Source organism: Euphorbia lathyris, chromosome 3 (genome assembly GCF_963576675.1).
Source record: "Euphorbia lathyris chromosome 3, ddEupLath1.1, whole genome shotgun sequence".
NCBI lineage: Eukaryota > Viridiplantae > Streptophyta > Magnoliopsida > Malpighiales > Euphorbiaceae > Euphorbia > Euphorbia lathyris.
In genome coordinates this window covers 26,543,633-26,565,604 of record NC_088912.1, presented here as the reverse complement: position 1 = coordinate 26,565,604, position 21,972 = coordinate 26,543,633, and the positions used below count along the sequence as shown (strand labels likewise).

Sequence of the window (21,972 nt, the reverse complement as noted above, 5' to 3'; positions counted from 1 at the left end):
TTTCTTTAATTCCCTAGTCCGATTTAGTTCCTGCATATTTGTACAAATATGAGATCTGCATCCGGTATCAAGTACCCAAGATTCAGACTGTGAAATTGTATTTATTTCAATATAAAACATACCAGATGTTGAAGCACTGCCTTTTCCCTTCTTGAGGGAGGCTAGGTACTCCTTGCAGTTCCTTTTCCAATGCCCGTCTTTACCACAGAAGTGGCACTCTCCTTTGGGCTTCTTCACTTCCTTTCCCTTAGCTCTAGTGGGCATGGCTCCCTTGCCTTTCTTGGGATATTTAGGATTGGGAAAATTCCCCTTCCTTTTCTTTGATCCCTCTATGACAAGAGCTGATATTGCCTTGTCCTTTTTCATATTGGGCTCAACTGACTTGAGCATGTTTGCAAGCTCTTCAAGAGAGGTTTGCAAGTCATTCATCTGATGGTTCATGATGAACGGTGAATAACTCTCTGGGAGGGATTGAAGAATTAAGTCTATGCTTAGTTCGTTATCCATCGCGAATCCAATACTAGAAAGTTTGGTAATATAGCCGATCATCTTGACACAATGTGTCATGACAGATGTGCCCTCTTGCATCCTGCTACGATATAGCAATTTGGATATCTCGTAGCGTTCGGACCTAGTCTGTTTCCCAAACAGTTCCTTAAAGTGCATGATGATGGAATAGGCATCCATTTCCTCATGTTGCCTTTGTAATTCCGGTGTCATCGATGCAAGTATGATGCATCCCGCATGATCATCATCAGCTTTGTGCTTCTTATAAGCATCAATTTCTTCGATGGGAACATCATCAGCAGGGATAGGGGGTATCGATGTATCTAGTACATACCCTATCTTATCGAACTTCAAAACAATTTTGAGGTTACAAAACCAGTCGGTGAAGTTTGAACCGTTCAACTTGTTATCGGTAAGAATGTTTTGCAGATTGGTTTTAGTCATGATTTTAAGAGTGTTTAATTAAACCTGAGTGAGAAAGAGTAAACGTATGTTATTCATTTGCTTTAAAGTATATCAATCTAAAATTATAGGCCTTTTAGTTTATTTCAGATTGCTCCCACTATTTTGCCAAATTAATAGCCCTCCATATTAATTCGAAGAATTTCACAAATCCTTTAGTGAGCTAGGATCCTAACTCCTGAGATTTCGCCTTGAGTTTACTCAACAAGCTAGTCTCATTCGTTAGGTAGATTCATGTAATCAATCACATCTTTAATGTGATTCCTAGGTTATTGGGTTATTAACCACATTAGTAACTAATATGCTATTCATATTAATCCCAACCGTATTGCCAATTAGTTTATGAAAACATCAGTTTACTCATCCAATTATCATAATCTAATTTAAGTATTACCCCATATTCATGAAAAATGATTTTCGATAATTCAGGTGTTACCATAAGACCCCGAGCTTGAGTTTACTCAACAACCCAAAGGCCCTCAGTACTGCCGGCTGAATTATAATATTAGGGATGGGCAACCGATTTTAATAACTTGCTTATTTACTTAACTTTTTAATGAGGGATTTTATTTTAGGTCTCATAATCTAACTTAGTCTTGATTTGCTTTAGCATACATCAGACACATACATTGGCGTTATGGACATATCATCTAAATTATTCCGTCGAGCCAGAGACGGAATAGAAGGGCAAACCTAAGGAAATACTAACTATTACATATTAATTTCTATACTACTAAAGAAAACTTCTCCATGGCTCCTTGAAATTACATATTAATTTCTATACTACTAAAGAAAACTTCAATTGAATTGAAGGGAATTAGATGAGAGCAGAAGTTACAATAGATAGTAAGGCAGGACTCGCAGGCCCTATTTCAAAAATACCAAAAGACTAAAAGAGGGTCCAAATATGTCCATAACTCCAAACATGCATAGACTCAATTAAATAAATTTAATTGGTTGATTACATAAGTATTTTATGTAATATTCAGGTTAATCACATTAACTCATCAAATTAACTTTCATCCAATTTTACTTCTAACAGTTTCGTATCCTTTTATATTAAACTTTTAGATTAATATAACTATACAAAACTTTTAATTATGCACGTCCCAATTATTTTGATTTTAATTCATTTAAACCTTTTTGATTTACAAATAGGTAAAACAAATTTTTAAATAAATTTTCATTCGATAATCAAAACAGAAAACTATTAATTTCTCAAACATATATATATATATATATATATATATATATATATATATATATATATATATATAAAACTAACTTTAAACGATTTAACATTAAGTGGGTCTCGGGCCGGGTCCGAGGTTGGGCTGCTGCCAAACGCGTCTGACCCGGCAGCGGCGGCCAGGCGCCGCGCGACAGCAACCGCGACAGCAGTCGGGTCGCGCCGTAAGGCGCGACCCGAACTGCTGTAATTATATATATATATATATATATATATATAAGTTTTAAAACAGTTTTAAAACGATTTTCAGAAAATAGGAGAAAACTATTATAGATTTTCCGTTTTATCTTTTAGAATAAATAAAACTGATTTTATCAATCTAACCATAAAACTAATAGATTTTGTTATAATGATTATCAACCAAAATTATTAGGAACATGTGCATAACCTATTTTAATTAACAATTAATTAAAACTTATTTATCTTTTAGAACTAATTAATCAAAACAGTTTTGTTAATTAACCTAACTATAAATATTTATTCAACCTGATTGAAAAACTTCTAAATTTTCATATATGAAATAACGGATTTAACGCAGGCTCTGATACCAATGAAAGAAAATAGGCTAACGTATAGCAACGGAAATATAAAATTTTTAACCTATTTCCATTAACCCCAAGATCCGTTAATCTTTATTTCATACAAAAAGGGATAAGAAGAAATACCTTTTAGATGTTCTATCTACCGTTGCAAACGAAGTGCCCACAACTCTTACTTCGAGTTCCCGAGCACAAAACAAAACAATAAAAGATCAAGTTAGAATCAACCGTTTGTTAATAACCAAAGTAGATTGTCTCTAATTAATCAACACAAGATCAAGGATAAAGAGAAAGAGATGAAAATCAATTGAACGGAAGAAAGCGGTGAAATCTCGTCCTCGACTAAGGGGGTTCGAATTCTCTCTCCTGGAATCAATAGTGAATTTCGAAAATCACATAGGGGGGTATTTATAATCTCTCTTGTATATAATCCCTAGTTAGATAGAATTAGGTGACTGAATAGGAATTCAATTCGGAATAGAATTCTTAATTATTATCTATTAATATATCTAAATATAAAAGATAATAATAATAATAACCTTATTGGATAATAATGGGAGTAATTTAATCTAATTAAAACTCCTAACTTATTTATCCTTTAATTAATTTAATTCACAATCCCAATCTAATTAGAATTGATAAAATCAAATTAATTATTTATGTATCTAATGTACATAAATTTCGACCCCCCTTAGTACCTGGGCCTTATTGGGCTCAGTTGGGCTTCGGTCAATTAATTAACATCTGTCTCTCTTTTGGGTTCCATGTCTTATGTGTGACCCATTAGGTTCTTATTGCTTCTAGCCGTATGCAACTTTATTAATTAATTTTCAAAGAATTATATTTAATCTTTGCATAACAGAATGATGTACAGAGTATGTGATTAGCAAGTCCGTAATCATTCCTCTAGAACTATAAGAAGACAGGTTGATTCTGTCGTTGACCTTTCCGTATTAGTTACGGTATAATTCGATCCTTTATCAACTACGTCCTTGAACTGAATCTTATGACTATGGATAATGTCAAGTCACATATAGCGAGACGTTCGTTTTACTTGTCTAGGCTGAGTCAACTCCAATTAGATAGGTTAAGAGAAATCCGTATTTCAATCTTAAGCTATCACCTTGCAAGGATTTAGAGTCAAGTCTTCCACAAGCGATCCATGGACATATCTCCCATTTGTCGGGAGTGATAAATGCTCAATCCAATGTATAACGATCCCGCAATCACTTCCTGTGATACCCAACGTCTGCTGTTCACACCCTAGAGTCATCTCTGTTAAGGATCGTGTTACAACAGAGTCAAAGCGTCACATTCCGTAATCCAGAATACCAATTAACATTCCTTTGAGTCCGAGGATTATTTATACCGATTAATACCAATGAGATGAACAGGTGACAAGGACGAATCTACCCATCCTGTTATCTCAAGTTGGGTCCCCAATCCTAATGAACTACTTTCATCAGATCCATGTAACTGTCTAGATATCTATATATATGAAGCTTGTGAGATCAGCTTTCTGTCGGACAGAAGACATTGTTACATGCAAGTCTCAACCGCGATATGTCAATCCTAAACATATTGCTTGACTTGGGGTGGTTTTAAGTTTATTAGTTTATTACAAAGTTTCGTCTCACTTCATGCTTGTATGAACACTTTATAATCACTTTAAACAAACTTACGGATTTCCTTTTATTAGACTTTATTTAGTGCTTAAAAGGGATTGCCTTTATATAGTTATAAAACATATATCTCATTAAAACAAATGATATAAAGAACACTTCATTTACATTTAAGTTTGTATCCTAGAACAATTGTCTATAGGACACTAAACCCCAACAAGGACAAATTTATATCCTGGTGCAAGCTTAAAATTAATATTAGTGGAAGCTCCAATGTAGTAGGACTCAGCAACATCTAGAACATTGTTGTACGCATTGCTGATGTGGTATGCAATGATAAATTCAATAATAAGCCCAACCCAAAGGCCAACTGCAACACATAAGAAAAGTTGCCAATTCTTCACAACCTTTTGAGTCTCGAACTTGAAAATAGTGAAGGAAGATGGTAGAGCAATCCAACTAAACAAAGTAATTTCAACAGTAATAATCACTGTAATAGAGATTACAAGCTGCCTCTTCAAGGCTAGCTTTATTTTCTTTAGAGTCTTGACCGTAAGGAAATCGGTAGCAATTGAGGTGGTGAGCAAGCAAGGACCCAACTCACTTTTCTGCTTCTTTGTAGGGCTCCAAATTGTTATCAAGTCTGGAATAATAATTTTCCCAAATTCAAGAATGTTAGCTGCTTTCCTTCGTGAATTTGACGATGGGTGCTTCAGCATCTCAACAAGGCAATCAATGATGAAGGAATCGAAGAAATCTCTATTATATATTGTTTTTGAGGCAAACGAAGTTAGTTGCTCCAAACTCATTGTAACTTCTGATTCTGCTGTTGTCTCAAGTATCTTCAAAATGTTAGCTCCCTCATCACTCTCTCCCTCATTATCGATATGGGAAGCTTTCATGCCGCTTTGGAGATCAGAAACAATGTCTTCTATCACGACAAATTGTCTATGGTTGTACCATTGGATCGCTCCAGCCTCCATTCCATCCAATCTCCTAGTAGATCCATCCAAATTAAAGCCATCTAGCTCGCTCTTATGCTTTGCTAGCAAATCTATCAACTCATTGTAACCCTTGGCCCAGACCATGTTGCCTAAGGAATATGCTCATTTTGAGAAAGCCTGTTGCCCAAGTTCCCTTTCTACAACAACTGTTTCTCTAATTTTCAAAAACTTAGGGTTCACTCCATGAACATTGCAAACCACAAACTTGTGCAAATCATGTGTGGCAGCAGAAACGCGAAGAACCTTAACATAGTATACTCTGTTTATGCGTTTCCCAAGAAAAGATTTAAGAGCCCCATTCTTTTCCCTCTTGATGTATTCAAGGTAATTAGTGTGGATAACACCAATAACATGATTGAACTTAGAAATCCAGTGTTTACCATGGTGATACCAGTTCAAACGTTCTGGTTCTTCTAAAATAACATCAGTCTCCTTTAGTGAAATGAACTGCGAAGTATCTCCCGCCTGTTATTATGCTTCTTCGTTCTTTTGAGAACTTCCCCGAATAAAAGGAGATTTTAAAATCAGCCTTAAAGCTAGTCCTATCCTCAACGCAGCTACGAATATAACTTTCTTGCTCTTCTAGTGAACTCAAAGCGACACTCTTGTGATACATTAATTCTTGATCCGACTTGCAAAGCCATGGAACCACTAAAGCAACATTTTGTTTTTCAGATTTTGCCAAATATGCAACTCCAAAAGGTGGATTCACAACATTGTCTCTCATCCATGGAAGACTAGGAGTCATCACGATGGCAACATGCCTCTTTTCATTTGATGGACTATGCTTTGGTAAGTCTGTCCAAAAGCCATCCTTGTAACAATGCCTAGTGCTTTGAAGGACACTTGCTATCCTTACAACCAATTCATTCACATCCACAATTTCAACCATCTTGTTAGATATAGATTTTCTAACTCCAAGGTGATCCAAAATTGGCCAATATTGCCTAACCAAACATGACAACAATCCCGAGACATCAAGCGGTGGTACTTCCTTTGAATGCATCCATTTCTTTTTGTCTGAAATTTTCTGGTTGACCACTGGTATCAGATTGGTTCCAAGAAGATCTTTCTGTTTGTTTGGGGTGTTTTGGGTCCAAGGTATAGTAGTTATTGGGGATCTAAAGGTTGGGTTAGGTTTCAGATTGTTTAGGGTGCTTTGGGTCCAAGGTGTAGAAGTTATTGGGGATCTAAAGGTTGGGTTAAGTTTTAGATTGTTTGGGGTGCTTTGGGTCCAAGGTGTAGAAGTTATTGGAGATCTAAAAGTTGGGTTAGGTTTCATGTTGAGCGATTTCCGCAAGTGCACGGTATACGCTTGTAGTAATAAAAGATATCGAACCCACAGGGAACGCTTTTTAACTAAAACTTTATTTAATTCGGTTTTAATCACGTGTTTAGGTTTAACAAAAGAAATACGTTTAATTGATTGTATTGGTTCAGATAAATTAGGATTAGATAGAAGTATTATATCGAGTTTAGAGAACAGTTCTGTCTTGAGATTTTGATTACAAGACAGATACTTCCGTAATTGGAATAAATAGTAGGTATAAAACTCATTTTCATAAAGCAAAGAAAGCAAATTTAACTTTGTAAAGATTATGGACATGTAATAATATAGTGATTTATTCAATTAAATGGCTTTGAACCTTAGAAATCTCTCTGGATCGGAGCAGATTTCTACCTTAATCAAACTAGTATTTTATGTCTGATAAGCCGCGATCAGCGATCATGTCATCCATAAAAACTAAATCTATCAAGTGTTCAACAAAGTTCTTATATGAATAAGATGGAATAGAACATTTTAATAAAAACACCAATTTATCATTTTGAAAATCATTTTGTCAGAACAATATCAAAATAACAACAGTAAGAATGTATTGAATAAATAAGTATATCATTAATGAAATGTGAATTTTCACAAGTTAATAGAGAAGTAGAAACTTGGATAGCATTGCAACGAAAACTTTGAGATCCGGGTTGTCAATCTTTCCCTCAAACTTCGTAGGTGCGTCAAACCTCATACGCTTCAGCCGTCAATTCTTCTCATTGGATCTTCGGAATAGAGACTGGTCAGTCCACTACCAGAATGAAAACTTGTCTCTGATCAACCTTAGAAACTAAACTAATATTGTGTTTATAACTAATCTAATAACAACTTGTGTATAGCAAGTTTGTTTACACAGAAATGAAATCTAACTTTCTGATTCTTTTCTGAATCAGAAACTCAACATGATAACTTTCTTCTCTAATTTCTCTAACTTTTCCAACCTCCTCAATTTCTGAAATGGATCACTTATTTATAGTTGTTGAAGGGTTGTAAATGATGGGTCGTGTCCGTTGGTGAAGGGTCGCTTTTATCCAAACGAACAGACGCGTTTCTCGGATTAAAACATGTGAATTCTGTGCAGAATACTTCGCTGTCGGGACTAAGATTCTGAGAATCTCAGTCGCGACAGGGGGTACAGGGGCGAGTTGAAGACTTCGTTCTTCTTCAGTGATGCCTTTCGTAAGTCGCGACTGAGATTATGAAAATCTCAGTCGCGACAGAGAGTTATCTCCCTGTCTCTCGACTGCTTCTCGTCCTCCTTGAGCGTTCTTCTGACTGATATGCATTCTCGATACGTTTTTTTAGGTTTTTCCTCCATTTTAGCTCCGTTTTAGCTCCTATTTGGATTTAACCAATTAATTAAGTACCTTGCATCAAAGAAGTAAATAAAGACGTAAAAGTATTCCAAATGAATATAATTAGCACGATTTCAATGTAAATTTAACGTATTTATGTATGATATTTTAGGTATATTTTGGGCTTAACATTTCATATTGTTTGGGGTGTAAGATTCCATAGCAGATTGGGTTTCAAGTTTTAAATCAGTGATGAAACATGGTAGAGAGTAAGACTCAGTAATGGAGGGGTTTACCTTCTCCATTTGAAGTTGTAGAGCTTCAAACTGACTCTCCTTGACAATTTCAGCAGTGACTAGCTTCCTTGGAGAAGGCTGCTCTAGGACATCTTTAGTTTTTCCTTGAAATTTGAAATCTGCTAGCTCCAATTTCTGCTCAGACTTTTCATCAAACACTTGGGGTGCAACTGAACAAGGGTCTGTAACTCTTTGAAATTCTCGAATCGATTGAACCAAGTTTGATAATGATTTGCGGACTTGTTCATCTTTCTCTTGTTGCTTCTTGCGAAGCAGTTCCCATTGTTCATCAAACCGTTGCTGCCGTTCGCGAAACTCCCTGCGGAACCGTTCCATTTGTTGTTCAAAGTCTTCCATGGCCGGAGGAAAGAAGTCTCTGATACCAATGTCAGGATTAGGAATTCTGACTGTAAAGGGTTAGGGCAGATTTAGAAGTAAGGGGAAGAGAAGAATAAGATGGAAGAGAGACACAGAGAATTAGAGAAGAAGAGAGTAGGGAGGAGAGGAAATAGGAAGGAAGAAAATAAACTTCATTGATAATATTCTGATTGTCCTCCTTACAAAGGCATGACCCTTAATATAGGAAAAGTACTGCTGATGTGGCACCGGTACAAAAGTCACAGCTGTAACACCTACAACTGTCTAACTAACTCCTAACAACTCCTAAAGCAAATAAAAGGCCAAATAACAACTGCTAAGCAATTATCAAACTGGCAAATAACAACCTAATTAATTCCCGTTTAATTCCTATATGATATCGTGACAGAGCATGCCTATTAGTCTTATATGCATAGTTGGAACTGTTAAAACTACACATTGATCCTTAGACAGCCTCAGAGTAGCATCTATTGGAGTTGTAAAAGGCTTTGCAGCTAGAAATCATGCATCGTTTAGAGCTCCAACACATACTTTCTATGTGTTATACTTATCCCTGCACTTGAACGAGCAATTTCAAGACTTGGAAAAAGTTTCAAAGAACCTAAATCTTTTACTTTAAATTCATCATCCAAAATACCTTTAATGCGTTTACTTTCAGCAATATCATTACATATCACAATAATATCATCTACATAAACTAAAATAATTATTATTGAAGAACCATTAGTTTTAGTAAACAAAGAAATGACCACTAGCACATTGTTTATACCTATTTAAAAAAAGACCACCTAACAAAGTATTGGTTGCCTAATGACATGTTTTAAACCACACAAATTTTTTTGTAACTTACATACTAAATTAGATTGAGGTAAAGAGAGACCGGAAGGTGGTTGCATATAAACTTCTTCATTAAGCTCGCCAATGATATCACATTGAAACAAAGCCCAATTTTTTAATAGCATCAATAGCTAATAATAACCTAACATCAGTCATTTTAATTACAAGTGAAATATTATCTAGATAATCTTGAGTATAATCTTTTGCAATTAATCTACCTTTATACCTCTCAAGAGTGTTAAGAAAATTAACTATTAATTTAAAACAATTAAATGAAAAAAAAGAATTGTTGTGAAGTCCTAATTAATGAGGGATTATTTTTGTAATTTGTATTATTGAGGGATTGTTTTTGTAATTTGTAATTAAAGAAAAAAAAGAAAAAAAAAAGAAATAGTGTGAAAGTTGGACAAATTTGGTGGTCTAAGACCACCAAATTCGTCAACATTGCCAGCAAAATTATTGCTGGCAATGTCTCTCCTTGGCATATAAAAAGGCAAGGAGGAGATCAATATTAGAGAGTGATGTGAGAAGTTGAGAGTATTGAGAGATTAGGGAGCAAGGCAAAATGAATTAAGAGAGTTTTGTGAGAATTAAGTATCCGGTTAGGAGATCTTAATTTGGAGAGGGTAGTCTAATTATTTTGGGAGAGATAAAAATAGTAAAGATAATTATTTTGGGTATTTTTGGGAAACACCCGAGTGCTACTATTTTTGTTTTATCTCATTGTAACTCTAGAAAGTTTCTAGAGAATACCCTCTTGTAAACCTCATAAATTCAATAAAATTGTTTTATCGCTTCCGCTAAATTGTCGCAATCAAGAAAAATTCCCAATAGTGGTATCAGAGCTATGGTTCAATTTTGGGCCCCCTGCTGATGTTAGCGTCACGAACCAAATCAATTGGGTGTGGGAAAAGAATGTGTCAATGTGGCAAATCATGTTGACGAAGAAGAATTTGCTTAATTTGGAGAGAAGTGCTTCAATAGTTGAAGGTTGATGAGAAGTGCATCAACAAATCGATTCGGTGAGAAGTGCTCCGAGAAGTTGTCTGCGGAGAGAAGTGCTCCGGTATGAAAAAAAAATGAAAGTTTTAAATTAATAGTTAAGGGGAATATTGTTGAGAAAATTAACTATTAATTTAAAACAATTAAATGAAAAAAAAGAATTGTTGTGAAGTCCTAATTAATGAGGGATTATTTTTGTAATTTGTATTATTGAGGGATTGTTTTTGTAATTTGTAATTAAAAAAAAAAAATAGTGTGAAAGTTGGACAAATTTGGTGGTCTAATTTGACCACCAAATTCGTCAACATTGCCAGCAAAATTATTGCGGGCAAATGTCTCTCATTGGCCTATAAAAAGGCAAGGAGGAGATCAATATTAGAGAGTGGGGAAAAAGGAAAAATGTGAGAAGTTGAGAGTATTGAGAGATTAGGGAGCAAGGCAAAATGAATTAAGAGAGTTTTGTGAGAATTAAGTCTTCGGTTAGGAGATCTTAATTTGGAGAGGGTAGTCTAATTATTTTAGGGAGAGATAAAAATAGTAAAGATAATTATTTTGGGTATTTTTGGGAAACACCCGAGTGCTACTATTTTTGTTTTATCTCATTGTAACACTAGAAAGTTTCTAGAGAACACCCTCTTGTAAACCTCATAAATTCAATAAAATTATTTTATCGTTTCCGCTAAATTGTCGCAATCAAGAAAAATTCCCAACAAAGAGTACTATAACTTTTAAATTTGACCTTAACAATCCATCTACAACCTATAGAAATTTTACCAGGTGGCAACTAGTTAAAGTCCAAATTCATGTAGCTTCTAGAGCATGCAATCCTTTATCCATAGCTTGTCACTAACAATCATCCTTCGTAATCTCTTTACAAGTTTTAGGATAAGGGTATAATGCCTAAATTAAATATAACACCTATGTTCCTTAGATAATTTTGAATATCCTAAAACATTAGATAAATGATGTTGTGCAAGATTAGAATCCTCAACCAGAAAAAAGAATTATTTGATTACAATGCTAACCATTAAGATAGTTAGGCATATGGTCCGTCATAGTTGATTTTCTAACAGGCGTAACATTATCCACATGATCTTCGTTTATATTATCAATAGCTTGAATAGTATATCATTGATTTTTTTTCCAATAGAAACACTATCAACATGCTCAAATAGATTCAGATTATTAGAACATCATGAATGATATTATCAATATGCGTATTTGAAGGGTTTAAATCATTTACCTTATTCACTGAAAAAAAAAAGAGAAAATGAGTTTAGGAACTTGGAACTAATGATGCGGAAGTGGTATGTTCTGAAGAATGTGAACGATGACTGTAGTAAACTTTCTAAAAAAAGATGCACTTCAGGTTTGAGTATCATCTATAGTTTCTAGTTAACTCATTAGAAGCAAATTGAAAATTTATGCTCAACAAAACATCCATAGACATAATATATGAATTAGTTTTTTCTGAAATAAAACGCTTCTTAATTATTAAAATTGAAAGAAAGAATAACATTGAGATAGGATGGTGGACATACCCACACACCACGAACAGATTGAGAAATGACCGTCTTAGATCGATCAAATTCGCTGAACGTTGCGTAGCTCTTAGATACTAACACAAGATAAAATGACCTCAAAACTAAGTTGTTTACATATTTCTGAGATGCGTTCTGAGTTAACATTTGTCTCCATAAGAAACACTAACATGGGCATGTGGACCTGTACCAGACCCTTTAGAACACTAACTTATGAGACTCATAACCCTAGGCGGGCTTAGACTCTAGGACCCGCCATATATCCCTTTTTTTTGAAGGATATCCTACTTCCATACTGACATTCTCCACGCATGGCCGTTTTGGATCGTAAATAAGTATGTCTTCAATAGAGTGATTATGGCTCTCCTTATTGTTTGAACTGTCAATTCAGGAGGGGCCACCACTTGTTGGTATATTCTTGCTCCTAAACGCCCTGGATTTAGACTTATCCCCTGCAGGAACTTCATCAACATTTGAACTGTCTAAATTATCCTCATCAACTGCCTCCAATGGATTCCTCAACCATCCTCTTCCAATTTGAGTCGTCATTCTTCTTGGTTGGGCATGTGGATGGCTGCCAAAATGTCTCTCAATAGGATCATCAGGATTGTCAAATAATAATTGGCAGAATGTTAGAATTGCAGAGATATACGATTGATTTTTGATATGGAAGGGAAGAACATTTTTATTGAAATATGATGTGCAGTTTTATACTGCTAAACACAGTTACAGGAGAGTAAAAAAGGTCTAAAAAGTAGCATAAAAATCTTCCTAAAAATCAGCAAGAAAATCAGAACTAATAAACAAGAGAATCAAAACTGATATATGACTATTTCAAATTAAAAATAATCTGCAGCAATAAGTCACAAAAATCAACACTCCTCCTTGACTTGATAGCTGCATATTCCAAGCTTCTGCCTGAGATATTCAAATCTTGCTTTAGGAAGTGGTTTTGTTAGAAAATCAGTAAGCTGATTCTCTGTCTTGCAATGAATCAACTTCACCTCTCATTGTTCTTGCAGTTCTCTTAAAAAGTACAACTTTATCATGAAATGATTTGTCTTCCCATGAAACACTGGATTTTTAGCAATCGAAATTGCAGCTTGACTATCAACAAGTATCAGTGTGTTGTCTTTTTGCTCCATATTCAAGTCAATCTATGAGTTTTCTGAGCCAAAGAGCTTGATTTGCTGCTGAAACAGCTGCCACATATTCTGCTTCCGCTGTTGACTGTGCTATGACTTCTTGCTTCTTTGAACACCACGAAAAAACTCCAGAACCAAAACTGAAACAGTATCCTGAAGTGCTTCTCATGTCATCAACACTTCCAGCCCAATCACTATCAGAGTAGCCATAGAGACTAAAGTTTCCATGAAGACTGAAATTGTTTACATGTAGGAACTTAACACCATAGCCAACTGTGCCCTTGACATATTTGAGGATCCTTTTGGCAGCTTTAAAATGAATTTCACTAGCACAATGCATATATCTTGACAACAAACTTACTGCATATGTAATGTCGGGCCTGGTTTCCGTCAAATACATCAGACATCCAATTAAGCTTCTGTACAATTTTTCATCAACTTTGTCAGCTCCATCTTCTCTGCTGAATTTTTCATTGTAATTCATTGGAGTTGCAGTTGGCTTGCAATTCTCCATCTTGAATTTCCTCAGAATTTCCTTTGCATACTTTTCTTGGCATACAAAGGTTTCACCATTATTTTGATGCACCTGCATACCTAGGAAAAATGTCATTTTTCCTAGATCAGTCATTTCAAAAACATCTTTCATTCTTTCTTTAAATTCCTCAATCAGCTCCTTTGATCCTCCTATAATCAATAAATCATCAACATACAAGGAGACAACAAGTATTTCATGACCAATCTTCTTGACATATAAAGTGAACTCACTTAGACTTTTTTCAAAGCCTAAGCTAATCAAGTGTGCATCAATTCTACTGTACCAAGACCTCGGGGCTTGTTTTAAGCCATACAAGGCTTTCTTCAAGTGATAAACTTTCTCCTCTTGTCCTTGAACAAAGAATCCCTCTGGTTGCTCCATAAATATTTCTTCTTCCAAGTATCCATTTAAAAAGGCCGATTTTACATCCATTTGATGTACAACCCAGCCTTTTTGTGCAGCAAGAGCTAATAACATCCTTATAGTATCCAACCTAGCGACTGGAGCAAAAGTTTCAGAGAAGTCTACCCCGAACATCTGAGCGTAACCCTTCACAACGAGCCTCGCTTTATATTTGTTGATAGAACCATCCGCATTAAGTTTGGTTCTATACACCCACTTGACTCCTATTGCTTTCTTATCTTTTGGTTTCGCCACTAACTCCCAGGTCGGGTTTTTTTCAATCATATTCAGCTCCTCCTTCATTGCAATTAACCATTTCAAGTCAGTAGCAGCTTCTTTGTAATTTGCAGGTTTCATAACAGCAACACTACATCTTTTATAAATATCTGAGAGTGATCTGGTTCCTCTGACTGGCTGGTCATCAATATCATCTTCACTCTCCTCCTCAAACTCAATTGGCTTCTCTTCTTTGCTCCAATTTTCTGTCTCAAAGAAATTCACATCTCTGCTGATAATAACTTTATTGCTTTGTGGCAAGAAAACTCTATAGGCTTTTGATGTTAAACTGTAGCCTACAAAGATTCCTGGTTCCGCCTTTTTATCAAGTTTGTCTCTCTTAACCTGAGGAATGTAACAGAAACACAAACAACCAAAAACTTTCAAGTGCAATATCTTTGGCTTGAAACCATACCAAGCTTCAAATGGAGTTTTTTCTGAAATGGCTTTAGATGGCAATCTGTTTAGCAAAAAAACTGCAGTGCTTGCTACCTCTGCCCATAATTTCTTTGGAAGATCTTTGTCATGAAGCAAGCATCTCGTCATCTCCAAGATTGTTCTATTTTTGCGCTCCACAACCCCGTTTTGCTGTGGGGTGTAAGGAGCTGTAAATTGACGTTCTACACCTGCATCTTCACAAAATTTGTTGAACTTTTTTGATGTATATTCTGTTCCATTATCAGAACGTAATATCTGCAATTTTATGCCACTTTGAGTTTCCACCCAAGTTTTAAACTTGAAAAAGATGTCAGCAACCTCAGCTTTAACTTTCATAAAATAAATCCAGCACATCCTTGTATAATCATCAATGAAAGCAATATAATACTCACTGCCATTCAAAGATGGTGTTAGTAGAGGTCCTCCAACATCCGTATGCACCAATTGCAGCTTACTCGATGCTCTCCAAGACTTGCCTACTAGGAAAGGCAACCTTATTTGTTTGCCGTATTGACAAGCAGCACATTCAGATAATTCTTCTTCTAATTTAGGTAGCCCTTGTACAAGATTATTTCTTTTCAAATAAAGCAGAGCAATATGGTGGAAATGCCCCAACCTTTTATGCCAAAGCATTGTATTGTCTTCAACCTTGTGCACAACAATTTGTTCTTCTCCAATCAAATTCAAAGCAAAGCTCTTGCCTTTCATTTGAATTCTGAACAACTCTACACCATTTGAGTAAATTACTTCAAAGGTACTTAAATTATACCTCAATTCACACTTTGGTACCTGAATTACATTTTGTCACAAAAATATACCTCAAATATAGGTGACCGGACAATTTAATAGTTTTAACAGAAACCAACCAGTTAATTTGAATTTTACAATTTATTTTTGACATTTTTTTAATAAATAATAAATCCACTATATATACTAACTAATTTAATTGTACCCATTATACACTATTAACTTTAATTTTCCTTTCTTAGAATTTGTTTCTATCTATATCATTCTCTCTCTTCAATTTAGAGTTTCTCTCTATATTTTATTTCCCTCTCCTCTTTAGATTGTATCTCTCCCTCTTCGCTTTTCCCTTTCTGGTTTTCCCAGGATTTCGGCTTTCAGGAAAAGCTTCTCTTTCCCTCTTCAGTTTTCCCTTTCTGGTTTTAAGGAAAAGCTTCATCCTCACTATTTTTAGGAACAAAAATGGCGTGAGTGATTTGTTCCAAATTCACGTTCAATTTGACTTGGGCGATTTGTTCCAAATTTATGTTCCAGAATCGCTCAACTAGGAGAGTTTCCAGATTTATGTTCCAGATTTGTTCCTGAATGTATAAAAGCTGAAAGTGGCAAGAAGGATTCAAACAAAATTGGTAACTTGAATGTCTAGGCGTTGGCTTTTCGAAAGGGGCATGAAGGATTTTCATACAGGAATCTAGACGAGAAAGAGTGAGAAAAAGAATTGAAGAGAGAGAAAGAAAGAGAGAGATTCGAAGTAATGGATTCATAAGTGTGATGGATTCATATTCATGTGCTGTATTTCTCATCTATTCATCTGATGGATTCATAAGTAGTGGATTTATATTCATGTGCTGTATTTCCCATTATATATGCATGTCCTCTTCTTCAACCTCATCTTTCAATGAAAAAATTAATTTTTTGAAGATCATGTTTTTTATTGAAGAAATAGTCGAGAAAAAGAATGGAAGTGAGAGAAAGAAAGAAAGAGATTCAGAGGACAGAAATAGAATATCATTTAAGGGCATAATAGTCTTTAGTAAGTATAATGGGTCCCAATTATGTGTAAAAGTGGAAAAAACCGTAGTTGACCAGTCACTTACCGGAAAAACGTATTTAAATTTCTGGTCACCCATACTTAGGATACATTTTTGTGACAAAATGTAATTTAGGTACCAAAGTGTGAATTGAGGTATAATTCAGGTACCTTTGATGTAATTTACCCACACCATTTGAATCTTTAATCAAGCAACTTTTGTCTTCAAAGAGAACTTTACAGCCTCTCTCCAATAACTGACCAACACTCAATAAGTTTTGATCAATCTCAGGAACATAAAGAACATCTGAAATTAGTTTCAAACCTATGCAGCCTTTGATTGCTACGATTCCCTTTCCTGCTACAGATATTTTCTCTCCATTTCCGATTCTAACTTTGGTAGTGTAGTTTGTATCAAGTTCTCTGAACAAATCTCGATCATAAGTCATGTGGTTCGTACAACCACTATCAATCAGCCAACTTTTTTCTAAACTTGAAGTAGTAAGACAGGATACTACGAAAAGCTCTTCTTCATCAATTTGTTCAATAGCAGCTTTTGCTTTCCCTTGTTGTTGTGAAGACTTATAGATTTTCTCCACATGTCCTAATTGTCCACACTTGTTGCATGTTACATCTGGCCTCCACCAACAGTACTTCTGCAGATGATTTGTTTTCTTACAATTAGGACATGGTGGAAAATTCTGAAAGTTTTTGTTACCACTGCTGGTATTGTTGTTGCTCGAGTTTCCTGCCTTGAAGTTCATGTTCTTCCTGTTCTTGCCACCATAATTGTTTTGAGTTTTGGCCAGCAAAGCTCCTTCTACAGAACCTTCTTTCCTTATAAGCCTTCTCAGTTCTTGTGCATGGAGTGCACTCAATAATTCCGTCAATGTGATGTTTGTTAGATCTCTTGAGTTTTCAAGAGAACTGATAGTTGCTTCAAATTTCTCTGGAATGGTAACAAGAATTTTTTGAATAAATCTTGAATCAGAAAAATCAGTACCCAGGAGTTTCAGTTTATTGGCAATGCTAAGAAGCTTATCTGCATACTCCTGGATGGTCTCCGTCTCCTTCATCCTTTGTAATTCGAATTCCCAAATCAGGTTGATAGCTTGCATCCCTTTGATCTTCTCACTTCCTTCATACTATTTCTTCAAAAAATCCCAAATCTCCTTCGCAGTTTTTAATGTCATAATCCTGTTAAAAGTAACAGATGAGACAGCAGTGAACAAAATCGATCTGGACTTCGATTTTCTGAGCTTTTATTTGAGCCATTGTTGGATTTTCAGATAAATCAGGAACTTCATAAACATTCTCCACAGCTTCCCATAAATCATGGGCATCGAGATAGGCTTCCATCTTCACAGCCCACATTTGATAATTGGTTCCGTCAAATAACGGAGGTGACATCGAAGAAGAGAAAGAAAAATCTGAATCCATCTTTTGTGTTTGTGTTTGTGTTTGTGGTTGTGTTTTTGGTTGTATTTTGTTTTCTAGGGTTTTTGAATTTTCACAGATCCCTTTAAATCAATAAAGCTCTGATACCAATTTGTTAGAATTGCAGAGATATACGATTGATTTTTGATATGGAAGGGAAGAACATTTTTATTGAAATATGATGTGCAGTTTTATACTGCTAAAACACAGTTACAGGAGAGTAAAAAAAGCCTAAAAAATAGCATAAAAATCTTCCTAAAAATCAGCAAGAAAATCAGAACTAATAAACAAGAGAATCAAAATTGATATATGACTATTTCAAATTAAAAATAATCTGCAGCAATAAGTCACAAAAATCAACACAAAATTTGTCTGAGTGTCGAATAATTCCACAATAAAAACAGAAGTTTGGTTCTCATAGCAAAAATTGATCCACTCCACCACTATGTTTTAACTTTTGACCCCTTGTGATTGGGTTTGAGACATCGATAGTAACTTTTATTTGCTGATAATTTCTCCGCGCAATAGTAAAGTTATTCAGATCTGATTCCAAATATTGGCCTATTTGGTTGCCTAGAATTTTACACATAGCCTCTGTTTGAAAGCCAACTGAAGATCAGATATTTGAACCCATATGATTAAGTCATGCAATTCAACTTGGGTTGCTTGCTCCATTACATCCAGACGTCTCACTATCAGCATGTTATGATTGAATGCCCAAGGACTATCATTCAGCACTCGCAGTACAACTCGCTAATGAAAAAACTGGAAAAGAAATCTCCCCTCCAAGTCTGATTCAATGATAGCGACTCCCTTCACAGCCTTCCATATTGATGCTAGCATATTTTTCATACTTTCAAGGTATACATATTTGGCTGTTAGGAACTGACCAACAGCAAAGTAGAAACCTTGATTTGTAGGATTAACAACATGTTCTTCTTCCAAAATCACTCATTGTTCCTCCTCGTCTTTTAAACATAATCGGGAATAGGCCTCCATTAATCCCTTCCTTTTGTCTAATGAAAATCATGTCAAAACCCTAGCTTGTAAGGTAAGTATCGTAGAAAATATAATTAGGTTACAAACTTCTCAAGAGAGAAGATGGAAAACGCTCCAATGTGAGAGACTGAGAGCTAGAAGTTATTTAAACATAAAGATGTTTAAGAAGAGAAAGATGAACAAACAAAAGAAGACAAGATGCAAAGATAAAATCTTCAAGAAGTAAAGAAAAAGGCAATGAAGTAGAGAAAGAAAGATGAAGAAGAAACAATGAAGTGAATGAATAGCAGAATGAGACTCTCACCGGGACTTAATCTATATATTTTGTTTTTAATAGAGACACTTTAGGTTGATTGGTCTTCTAGAGTTAGAAGCAACTAGCACATCTACACTTGAGGCTGTAGATTTAGAATGCTTTTAACTATTTGATATAATCCCCTTTCCCGCTTATGGGCCCAAGGCTTGGAGATAATTAATACACTATCACATTTTTCTATTTTGTTATTAATTCTATTATTTTATTTATTTAAATAATTTTTTAATTTTGATTTTTAACTATTTGACAACTCATAAAAAAAACTCCAAAACACTTCAATATATGAATTAGTTAATATAAGTTATAAACCTTGTAACCTTTAACTTGTGTTATAAAACCAACAAAAATACATAGTATAACTCTACGATCAAATGTATTTTTATTACTTTGAGATCAACAATAGTGACCAAAGGCCCAAAAATCTCAAATTATCATATCGAAATAATTGGGTAAATTTCACACATGGTATACAACCTTTGCTCTAAATCACACTTTGGTGTACAACCTTCAAAATGTCACACTGATATACACGAACTTAGGGGTGACCTCACACTATGGTGTACAGCCGGTGAGAATGACCGGTCAACGCCAGTCAACCCGCCACGTCACCCAAATCCCACTATTTCGAATTAAAAAGGTGGCCCCCCTAGATGTGTAATGTCTAAAATACCCTCTATTGATTTTTCCTCCTAATTAATCACCTACCCATTCCCAATACATGTCCCTTCCTTCCCTATCCTTTATCATCAGATTCATTTCTTCTCTTCTCTCTCTCCATGACTGATCTTTCTTCTTCCTTCTCTTCGACATTGGCAAATTATTTGGGTTGCAGAGGAAGATTTTAAAAAACCCTAACCTTGAAAACATAACAGTGTTCGTGATGTCTTTAACCACGCATAGCATCAATCGATTTGGGAGCGGAAGGATCTGCCACTGCGGAATCGAAGCTCCTCTGAAAACTTCATGGAGCGATTCAAATCCAGGAAGGAGATACTTTAATTGTATCAATTTTGGGGTAAGAATCTATAACCTCTTCTCTTCATCTCATACTCTGACTTCTTTATGAATTTTAACCTAGTTTATGGTATTCATCGCATACTCGATAGAAAGCCAATGCTTGCAACTTCTTCAAGTGGATGGACCCAGTAATGGATGGTAGGGCAAAATCGGTGATTATTGGATTACTGAGGAATGCAGCAGAGTGAAACATGAATTAGAGAAGGAAAGATGTCGTGATGTTGATTTTTAAGAGAATAGAGAGCTGGTGATTGATATAGAAAGAAATAGGGGAAGGCACTGTAGCAAATGGATAGGGATTATGGTTTCTGTAATGGTTGCTCTGTTTATGTTGTTTTTTATGGGTTGATTTGTGCTAAAGAAAAAACAGAGGATTTCTGTGTTAAACACATTATGGATTGTAATGGTCATATTTATGTTAACTAAATGCCTTTATGCTAAATACACTGTGTTAAATTCTCTGTGTTCAATTCATTTTTAGTGTGTTTTTTGTGCTTTGATTGGGACACATAATGCAAAAAAGACATATTTAACGAAAACATAAGGTAAAAACACCTAAAAACAAGAGTGAAGATTGAACATGATGTTTTACATTATAAATTACCATATTCAAGATGCCAAAAAAATTGCCAAAAACATAAGGTGAAGCCACCTAAGAACATTGCCAAAAAAACATAAGGTAAAAACACCTAAGAACATTGCCTGTAATAACTAAGAACATTTCCAAATTGAAGATGCTGCTAAGAATTTAATTGCCAAATTCTCAAACTATTTCCATTAGCAAAAAATACAAACTAAGGCACATTGTTAACCCAACAAGGGCACTGCACAAAATACACGTTTATGCCAACATGGGCACTGCACAAACAGACCGAATTTTATGCCTACATGGCCACTGCACAAAATGACCAAACTTTATGCCTACATTGGCACTGCACAAAAAGACCAAAATTCATGCCAACATGGGCACTGCACAAAAAGACCAAAGTTTCAGCCTACATAGGCACTACACAAAAAAACCAAATTTCAACCAAAGTTTTAACCCAACATGGGCACTGCCTCAACAACAAAACTATCCTAATGCCATGGTCTTTGTGGATTTGCATATGAACTTCTTGTACGTCGTCCTCTTTCTGGATGAACATGGGTTCTAGCATTTGGTTGCCTGCTTTCTCTGCTTGGCTGGGTTGGTTGACTAGTTGAGGCAACTGTCTGACTAGTTCCCTGATCAACACATCTATATTAGCATTTAAAACAAATTGCATTAAAATATTGATTACCGAAACAAAACAATCACTTACATCCATCATCCAGCGGACTGTGGTAGATGGTGGGGGCTGTGATGTTGCTGGCCTTTCAGAAGTAGTAGTTCCAGGTGGTGATGTTGCTTGCCTAGGAGTTTTCCTGGCTCTCTTAGACTACAAGAAACATATATGAAGAATAGTTAGGTACATATCACATATGTAGAATATTTAGGGACATTACACAACTAATACCTGTGGAGCAGTTGATTGTGTAGCTTGTGATGTGCATGTCCTCTTGTTGTGGTTTTTACCTCCATATTTTCTACATGT

The 21,972-nt window shown here is 35.3% G+C and overlaps 1 pseudogene; it reads right to left on the bottom strand.

The window, feature by feature from the left end:
• Nucleotides 1-4,585: 4,585 nt before the first annotated feature.
• On the bottom strand, nucleotides 4,586-6,389 carry LOC136222585 (digalactosyldiacylglycerol synthase 1, chloroplastic-like; annotated as a pseudogene).
• Between the last annotated feature and the right edge of the window lie 15,583 nt (nucleotides 6,390-21,972).